General features: G+C 43.7%; 1 long non-coding RNA gene across 2 annotated transcripts; it reads left to right on the forward strand.

Annotated features, from left to right (window-relative positions):
- Positions 1 to 289: 289 nt before the first annotated feature.
- On the forward strand, positions 290 to 7,917 carry LOC135981486 (uncharacterized). 2 transcript variants are annotated; one of them, XR_010598521.1, is made up of 2 exons: positions 290 to 2,411; positions 3,914 to 7,917. It is a non-coding gene; the product is annotated as an uncharacterized LOC135981486 (long non-coding RNA). The 2 variants fall into 2 exon arrangements; XR_010598522.1 differs by having other exon boundaries at positions 290 to 2,403.
- Positions 7,918 to 10,077: the final 2,160 nt, after the last annotated feature.

Raw genomic sequence — 10,077 nt, forward strand, 5'->3', positions numbered from 1 at the left:
TCTGTAAAGCCACTACATTGTCCTCTTTCAAACCCTTCCTTGTCCTTTCAAACCCTCCCTTCCTAGTTTGAGGCCTATGGGAAACTGCCAACTGATAGCGGGTAAGTGGCCAGCAGGGTTTTCTGATATTTATCTTATAACTTATATAAATTAACCAACTCAGAACTACGTAGTTGTCCATATACCTGGCCTATGTATTCTTACTGGTATTTCCATCCTCCTCCTTCCTCTGTCCTTCCCAATGTTTGTTGCACCTGCTTGTGGTGCCTTGCCTTAATTAGATTGTAAGTGCTTCAGAGCAGGGACTGCCACATAACCTGCATTTGTAAAGACTTTAGCGCAATGAGGTCCTGAACCTGAGTGGGTCTGCAATGTGCTACCATAATGCAAGTAACAAATAGTAGTAGTACAGTGATGACCATTTGAGAGGTTTCCCTTGTGGAAGCAGAGAAAGAACTGACAGGAAGGGGATGCAATGCATGACAGTTCGTTAGCAAGAGTTAGGCTAACTGTAACCCTAATAACGCGAGATTTGTAGAAGCGAGGAATGTGTGAGGCAAGTGGGAAAGAACTGTGTGAGAAGTTGCTGCGACCTTGTGTAGATAATATGGAATGTAGACTAAGAGTCTACATTAGTGAGCAAAACAAGATATCAGAATGACCTATGTATAAACAAAATGCAACTGTTGCTCATTATTGTCTGTAACAAAAGGTATAAATGCTTGCTGTAATTGTTTACCTGTTGAGAGACCTGCTTAGCTCTCTCCCTCTGTGCAATTGTGAGAGTTAATAAAGCATCTGACTTGCTATACCTAAACAAATAGTGAGAACTCTGTTTTTCTCCGACAATTTGGGAGCTCGTCCGGGATGGCAACGCCCGCAGAGGCACCGGCAGCTGCTACGGATCGTTCCCCTTTGAACCCCATGGCGCCACAATAGAGGTAGGAGACCTTTTGAAATCTCTATTGGGGTGTCGGAGGAGGACTGTCCGTGGGGCCGTCTGTCCCTGTTGGGCTCACGCCATCCGAACTTATTGACTGTGCAGCAAGGTCAGATGCTGAGCGGCGTAATAGGGGAATTGTTTGCCGCCCCCTGTATGCATATGCTAGGTGCATAGGGTTTGCACCTGTGTTGAGGGGTTGTTACCGCCTCAGGAGGGGTTTTTACTGCCTCAAGTGATGCATCGAGGTACTTGGGAATAGTACCTGGAGGTACTTGGGAATAGTACCTGGAATAAGGCCTTGGTGTGTGTGTGTGTGTGTGTGTGTGTGTGTGTGTGTGTGTGTGTGTGTGTACACCAGTGTGAATTGAGTGTTACCGGAAGACGCCCAGAGTACTCTGCGAAGTCTTTTGGCTCGTGACCAGAACTACTCTAACGCAAGCCCGGTAACTAGAGGATCTTTTAGGAGATCCGACCCACGGTGGGCTAACTCGGCCTGGCATCGTCCGGCGAGGAGGCTACCTGGGTCTAGGAGTATGTGAACCCATCTTCCCTCCCCCTTTTCCTCTCTGTGTGAGCCACTGACAGTCTGATCATCTCACTGGATGTAACAGAGTAAGCGGCGCCGTCTCTCTGAGACTAGCCGACGCTCTTTGCTGAAGGGAGGTGTAGGAGGGTCGTGGCCATCCTTGTTAGTCTCTCCTGTGTGAATACCCTGTAGGGAGAGATCCTTAGTTTATGTGCCGCTAGCGCAGACAGGGCATCCTCCTCCCTGTGTGTGTGATTGGAAAATGGGTGGGGGACAGTCTAAGGATTCCCTCTCACCCACTAAGGGTACCCCAGCTTATTTCATGTACGTACATTATGGTACTAAAACCTGCAGGTATTTAGAGAATTGAAATCATTACACGCGTGAAAAATTCATCTAAACAATGCCCACTAGAAGGTATCTTCAATCTAGATAAGATCATACATCTCAGAGGAGCTTTTAATCACCAAAAAGCCTCTGACACACAATGGGAGCAATTTGTCTATTGAGGAAAGGAATGGGTTAATTTGAAATTCAGCTTGGTCCAGAGATAAAGAGAAAGTTAATCTGCGTTCAAGGTCAAGAATCAATGCAGACCAGGCTAAGTACAAAGAAAAACTGCTTTCGGCCCCAGCTGACTGTGAAAAAATATAGACATAGTCAAACCAAAGGCAATACAAGTTACAGTGCTGAGATTACATTTGCAAAGCTTAACTGTCCAGTGAGATCCAACAGTCTGCCTTTGCGACCCTGGAGCTGGCGTGGTTTGGGGAAGCTGAAGAAGCCACAGGCAGCCGGCCTGGACTGGAATCACTGAAAAGACGCCCCAGGAGACCTCAGGGTGTAAAAGAACTGCCCTCCCAAGAGAGGAAGCAAGTTGGAGATTGCACAGCACCTTCTCTGAACGTTATACACAGACGTGGCCAGTCTGGACGTACGTGTGTGAGTATGAAAGTGTGCCTACTCTCAGCCGCAGTAAGTCTGAGAACCGGAGAGGGATTTAGCATTCCTCTTTCCACCCCGGCTGACCGGGAAGGGTGTCAGGTGAATCTACCCCAGTCGTAGCAGGACTGGGCAATAGAGAAGTTGGAGAAAAGGGAAGAGTTGTTTACTTGATAACTAGAATTAAGCAATTAAGAGCATAGATCATGAACCAGGCAGCAACTCAAACCTACGCCCAGGGCAAGTTGCAAGCCTTGAGACAGGACTTCCAGGCAGAAAAGGAAGCACTGGCTAAGCAAGTACCGGTCCTTCAGGGACTTGTCAGAATTTAACCATTTGTGTTTGCATATGCTGTAAGAGCAGTGTGTTTGCCACAAGAGAAAATTGAATAGTTAAATGCCAATGGGTCATGCGTTTTGCCCAAGTGGCAAGCCTCACGAGGGAGGACTCGGGTAGCCTTGTGAGTAAGAATGTTTAAGAGAAGAGACCAGGAAGGGTGGGGGCTAGTTGAGAAGCCCACCCTCCTATCTAAATTGGTAGTGAAAAAGCTGGTGCCCATGGAAGGGACGGTTCAGCGAGAAAAGCAGGATCGGGCCCAAGCGGGCAGGCAATAGATAGAGAGATTGGAGAACAGGTTGGAAACTTTGAGGGCATAGTGGAAGGAAAGGAGTAAGTAATTATAAGCATGGGGATTTCAAATCCCCAGGATAATAATTGAAATGGTAAAATGTGTGTAAGACAGAGTCTTTGTACCAAGGTGCAAGGCTCTCCTTTCTTCTGCTGAATAAAACAACTCTTCCTTATCCCTGTCTGGCTGTTATTGGCTCTCAGCTAGGTGGACCCGATATTTTGGTGACAGTTACTGGCGACTCCGGTTAATGAATTTCTGTCTTATACATTTAGGTGTTAGGTGTGTGGACGGAACTGAGCCTCTCATTTGTAATTCCTCAGAGTGGAAGCCATCGCGTGCAATGAAGCTCTGAGGTTGAATTGGGATCCTTCTGTCCCGTCCCCTGTAGTGGTCAGTATTAGTAGAAATTCCTGTAATAGGATCCTATTAGGCCATAATTCCCTCTGTTCTCTGTGTAATTCTCTGTTAGAGTATCAGCAGGCAGATGGGTGGGTCTCTGGTAAAACCCTCTAAGGATAGCCCTTTGAATTATATGTTAAGTAAATGGCTTTTACCCAGTGTTCAGGAAAGAATAAAGCTTTGAATTTGTTTTGGGGTAACAAAATAGCAGATAAAAGATCTGGTAAAAAGAGAGAGAAGGACAGTGCCCCTGGCTCTGTGTGGTCGAGCTGTCACTTTACTAGGGGTGCATGGAGATTTTGTAAGCACAAAAGAAACAGTTACACCTTGTGTAGAAATTGATGTGGCTAGTGTTGTGGAAATTGAATTGTGGAGAGGATGTGCATTTTCCCTAGAACATGTGCAGTGTATATTGTAGCAGAGGTAAAAGAAATGCAAACCTACCAATATAGGTTGTGTTGTCTCTTTTCAGATCACTGGGTGTTTGAAAGCAGGAGTTAGAAGTAAAAGGCAATCAAAAGTCTGGGAAAGTTAATTGTGTCCCTTTTTACATAAGAATTTTTAAGCTGTGGATAGCTTTGAATCTGGAAGCAAGCCAGAAAGCATCTGTATTAATGCAATTTTCTAACTAATAAGGTAGAAGCCACTGAAACCTGGGCTGCCTATGAAACAAATACAAGGAAATATGGGGTAATTCCTCTGTTTTGTCTAAAATCAACAAGAGTATGTGTATATAAAGGAAATATTTTAAGCAATGACTGACTGCCCAGAAGGGGTAGACCTCTGTTCTTTTGTCTTTCAGATCATCAGAGAAAACGGATGCCAGCTGAACAGCATTCAATGTACCATGCATTTACTGGTACAATAGGAATTATTTTTGTGTTCTTTGTCCTGTCTTGTGGTGTTTGTCTTGTGGCCAGAATTGTTGGGTTTAATATTTTCATAAGACAGTCTAGTTCAAAATTAAATAGAAGGGTTAAATCAAAAAGCAGATACTTGTTTTTATTCAACTTGGAATACAAAAAGTGTTTGGATAAATCAGGAAAATGTGATATACTAAAGTCTAATACAGTTGCTTAAGTAAGAAAAAGAAACTTCATTGGCCAGATTTTTTTTTAATTGAAAAAATTGTTGTTAAAATTTGCATACCAACAGTCTTTGGAAGCAAGGACCTGGAAGGTTAACCCACTCCCCATATTGCCCATGGGATCCTTCTGGCTACTTCAGATTTCTAGCCAGAGGGCTGGGGAGGGAGGAAAGCTATTGGACACCTGAGGTTGTACCGAGTGGACTCCTCAAAAGTGGGTGTGCTTGTCCTGGTTTGTTGCTCCAAAGCTCTGTAATAAAGTTATTTTACTGGAAGGGTGTACATGGCATACATTGAATAATAAGACTAATGTACTGTATAATGGCAATGTGTATGTGTTCATTGTTGGGAAAAGGTGTATGAGTGAAGAGTGGAAGTTTCCTTTGTAGGTTAAAAGAAGCCAAGAAGGGGAGAAGGAAAAAGAACAGAACTAGTTAACTGAGGAAAAATAGCTAGCAAGCTCAGTCCAAAGATAAGATGCTGGCACCATCCAAGGACACTGCCCACAGCTAAGACTTGGCTGATAGCCAAGAAAAGGGGGGCCTGAATGTGCCCAAGCAACTATGAGATCTGCAAAACACTGCCAGGCATTAATGAAATGTGTTAGGTTTCTTTTCTCACAGATAAAAGAAGTGCTACCCAAAGACCCTAGCAGCCCTGCCATTCATTGAAACAAGGAGACTGAGTCTACGTAAAGTCCATCAACGAAAGACTGCTTTGGCTCCACACTGGAAAGGCCCTTTCCAAGTCCTGTTAACCACCACCACTGTGAAGTGCCAAGGACTACCTGCCTGGACCCATGCTTCTCACTGTAAAAAGACCCCTCCACCTCGGGAGGACTCTCCGACTGATAAGCCTATTTCTCCTTCTAGCTCTGCTGTGTCTTCTGGACAGCAGGAAAAAGAAAGAAAGAAAGAAAAAAAAGACAAGGTGAAGTGCTAGTAACCTCTCCCTTGTCCACTGACAGACCTACTGTGCCTCTGGATTTTTCTAGAAGAAGCAAAACCATTACAGGGTGATGTGCTAGTAACCTCTCCCCTGTATGATGCTAAACCACACTGTTTCAGGAAAAGAGAAGAAGGAACACTTACTTCACTGAAACCACAAAGTCCAGGGATTCCTGACTACAAGAGACATTAAGAACTGACCCTGGTGAAGAAACAAAGAATTGTACACTGGCAGGAAGAAACTTGTGGGACCCATGCTTGGGAACGTGGTATTGATTGGATTTTGGGGTTTATTCTACAGGCTGCGCCCTGTGTTTTGGATAAGTCCTTCAGCATGTATTGCCCTCCCTAATTGGATTTTAAATGATAAGTACCAAAGGCACCTTGTTGCCATTGCCCCTGCCATCTCCTCCATTACACTATTACCACTGTAACACATCCAAATACAGACAATGCCATATATTTGATAAAACCAATGGCCAAGGCCTTCACACTTTAGTGATTTATTTAAATATTGTTTGAAAAAATATATTTTAAGGTTCAGGATATCCCATATAAGCGAACAATTGAATGGATCAGTGGAGATAAAAGTATATGATATCACTACCAGTGAACCCCAAGAATTTATAATTGCTCACAGGGGGCTGCCATTAGATTAGCACAACAGAGGGCTTGGATTATTTCCTCTAGAAAGAAGAGAGACTTGACCGGATCCCTTTGGGATGGGGCCAATAATGCAGCAGCAGTTTGGAATATTTTTAAGAACCAAGAACATGATGAGAAATTGGGGCAACTAGAGAAGGCCATTGGCCTTGTTTCTGGAGCACAACTAACCCAGGTACAGGCTGGAGTTGGTGTGTTACATGTTATTTCCGCCCTTAGTTCAATGACCCAGAAGTTGCTGACAGAGATGGTATTGAATATCACTGAGGCTGGGAAGGCATTGCAGTGGGATCTAGCATGTTCAGAAATTCAGGATTTCCTGAATGACCAGCTAATGGCCATTCGGAATGATCTAGAGCATCAGGCTTGGCCCACTGCCCTTACAGACACATCAGGAGTACCATCTGATCTGTGGCCATGGAGACACACTTGGAAACTTTCTGGGTGGAAGTGTGGACGTTCTCAGTGCTCCTTCCAAGCATATGGACCGGTTCAGGGGGTGTGGGCTCCCACATACCGAATCCTGCCGGGTCCATGGGGGAGGATGCATGTGGGATTGGGTAATTCACCGAGACATCTGGGAAATTAGACCTCCTGGTATGCCCAATCGATTTTTAGTCAGTGCTCCTGGGATTACATCTGACATTTGGATGGGGTTAGGGAGTCAATGGACATTTTGGCCGTTACAACCCCCACAGCTTCAGTGTATCCGTAAACTGAAGCCAGGAGAAGTTGTTACTCTTCATGACTACGTTTGCTGGGAGGGTAGGGGACAAGGAACTACCCTGACAGGACACTTATTTTTTTAAGCTAATGATAGCTGTGTGTATGTTAAAGCCACCACATTGCAAGACATACATTTTAATCTCATTACCACTGCAGGCAATCATATTATTTACTGGCCTGCAGATAGAATTTTGCAAGTAGTCCTTAGGTTCCTGATACCCTTTAATTGGACTAGTTTAGTACCTGATAGATTTCAAAATTTGCTTTCACTGTTACCAGAGGTTCAGAAAATCTCTGAAGTACAAGGGCAAATTCACATGCTTCAAAATATGTATCAAGTTAAAAAGTATGCCTTTCAGACAGCTTATAGAGTATCCACCTTATGTACTAAGTATGATGTATTGTGTTATATGACTAAGATTGTACAACAACCCCATCATATTATTACTATGGGAATGTTATTGCTTGTGTTGTGCAGGAGTATGTTATTGTTGTTGTAATGTACGTAATAATAGTAATACCTTTCATGTCCATGCTCATCATGCATTGTCATTACATCCAATCAAAACCCCTAAGGTTGAAGCATCTGATGTAGAATCTGAATTCCGAGATTTAATGCAAATAGAGATTTGAAAATGTTTGTTGTACTAGTAGTACAAAAGGGGGGGTTGTGGAAGCAGAGAAAGAACTGACAGGAAGGGGATGCAATGCATGACAGTTCGTTAGCAAGAGTTAGGCTAACTGTAACCCTAATAACGCGAGATTTGTAGAAGCGAGGAATGTGTGAGGCAAGTGGGAAAGAACTGTGTGAGAAGTTGCTGCGACCTTGTGTAGATAATATGGAATGTAGACTAAGAGTCTACATTAGTGAGCAAAACAAGATATCAGAATGACCTATGTATAAACAAAATGCAACTGTTGCTCATTATTGTCTGTAACAAAAGGTATAAATGCTTGCTGTAATTGTTTACCTGTTGAGAGACCTGCTTAGCTCTCTCCCTCTGCGCAATTGTGAGAGTTAATAAAGCATCTGACTTGCTATACCTAAACAAATAGTGAGAACTCTGTTTTTCTCCGACACCCTCTACCCTGTTTAATGGAGGGAGCTCTATTTTTAAAAATACTTTTTCACTGACATTGCTACAAGGAAGAGAATAAGCTTGACCCCATTAATTCCTGCATCCTTCCAAGAAGTTTACTTTAACCCAGGAAGCATGGTCTAAAATCATTTAGCCACTCTTCCCTTCCACAGACAGAACACCCTAGTTATACCTGCTTCTGTGGAACATTTCCCCACAGTCTCTCTACTGTTGGTTGTATAATGTGTACTAGTCACTTTGGTTTTTCTGCCTTTGCACAGAACCTTTTCAAAATAGATGTTGGATCTAAGAGATAAATTACATTAAGATAGTTTAATACCATCCCACATATTGGATCCCTTTTCACTTCAATTCAATGTGTGGAGACTGTTAGGTATATGCTTTTACACAGGGTTAGTTATCTTAAAATGTATGTTCATGCAAAACTGGGGCCTATCTGAGCTGCTCTCTGTCTGGGGAACACTCAAAAGTGAAACATTGTGATGTAGCTGTTTTGTCTATATACCACACAAATGGAATTAAATCTGGGTGTCTAGGTCTGAGTTTTCCTGGAGACAGAGCTGAAACACCACTATTTCTCTCACATCTTCGTAGCCACAATCAGGCTTTTGCTGGAAGAAAGAGTAAATGTTTTGCCCCTTCCTTTCTGGGGTGTGATTTTTTTTTGTTTTTGTTTTGTTTGTGTAACCAGCTTCTCCTCTTCCATCCCACCCTTGTAGCCCTGGCCCTGGTCCCTTTATTTACCTGCTTGTTTAATCTGTAGTTTTATCAGCGTTATCAGGTTTATCACTCAACCTGAATGAACAAAATAGTGGTAATCCTTTATTTAGGGGTGGGAGAATTTCTTAATGTATTCTCTAGTCGCTACTACTGCAAAGTACAATTAACATAAATTAAGATAGTATACATATCAATTCAAGTTCATTATGTTTTCATGTAACTTTCTGCTCCCAGAGCCACAGGCTATACACTTGTAACATCTAGGGGTAGGGGTTGTCCTCTCTGCAGTTATATATCCATTGAAAATCCTAAGTAAACTGATAAATATTAAATAAAAGTCCAGTGTCCATCTCTAAAGTATTCTGTAGGATTTAATGTGCACCCAAGGGACCTTCAAAGTTGCACAGGTTGGAGGCATCACAGAGGCACAAACAACAGTAATGCTTATTGGCCACTGGGGTCATCTTTGTCAATACATTTACTATAGAAAGATTGATTTTTAAATGGAACTTTTGGTTCATGTCTGTATGTGTGTGAGAGAGAAGCTAGATAAGAAAGTGGTTATGTCTACACTTGTGACTGTACCAGTTACATATGTGTTTTTGTGCCCTGAAGCACATTCTTGAAGGAGTGCATAGCAAGAAAGCTAGCACACATGAAGCGTGTGGGTATGTGCTGTACTGTGGTATGGTCCTGTACCCATACTATAGTGTAGCTTGGACAGGGGCAAGGGGCGTGTACCAGGCTATTACTGTCAGTAGTCCTCCAGGGCCATTCCCACAGTGCATTGAACCTATGGTTGCCTGTCCCTGGTTGCTAGTTGTAGCGGTGGCCTGTACTGAGCACTTCAGAACAATTTTCTGGTAAGCTTAGCACAGGTGATCATGGATTATATTCCAAGAGCTGCTGCCTGATCTCTGGAGCTGGTCAGCACCTGGACACTGACCAGTGTGTGGTCAGACTACACCATCTTCCGTGACTTTGCCAGGAGTGGCAGGAACATACACCTTTACCAGGAGATTTTACAGAGGCTGGAGGAGCTGAGCATCCACTAGACTCCATCCCAGTGCCAGAAGCACACAAAGCACCTGAATCTCCTGTCCCAGAAGGTGAAGGACTCCAACAATCACTCCAGTAGGGAACCTTGCACATACCCACACTACAGTGAGCGGGACTGGGTGCTTTCCAGCAATGTGAGTACACCATTCCTCAACCCCACCAGCTTCATTGTATGGTGGGATGCTGAGGAGGGACAGGGGAGGAGGTAGCGGGGACTGCCAATTAAGCCCTGGAGACCTAGAGGAAGAGGAGCATGTGATTCTGCATCTCTACCCAATGGACCCGGTTGAGGAAGCCTCTGCCCCAAGGAGCCTGAGGAGGACCCAGAGCTGCT

This window comes from Chrysemys picta, chromosome 2 (assembly GCF_011386835.1).
Source record: "Chrysemys picta bellii isolate R12L10 chromosome 2, ASM1138683v2, whole genome shotgun sequence".
Classification (NCBI taxonomy): domain Eukaryota; kingdom Metazoa; phylum Chordata; order Testudines; family Emydidae; genus Chrysemys; species Chrysemys picta.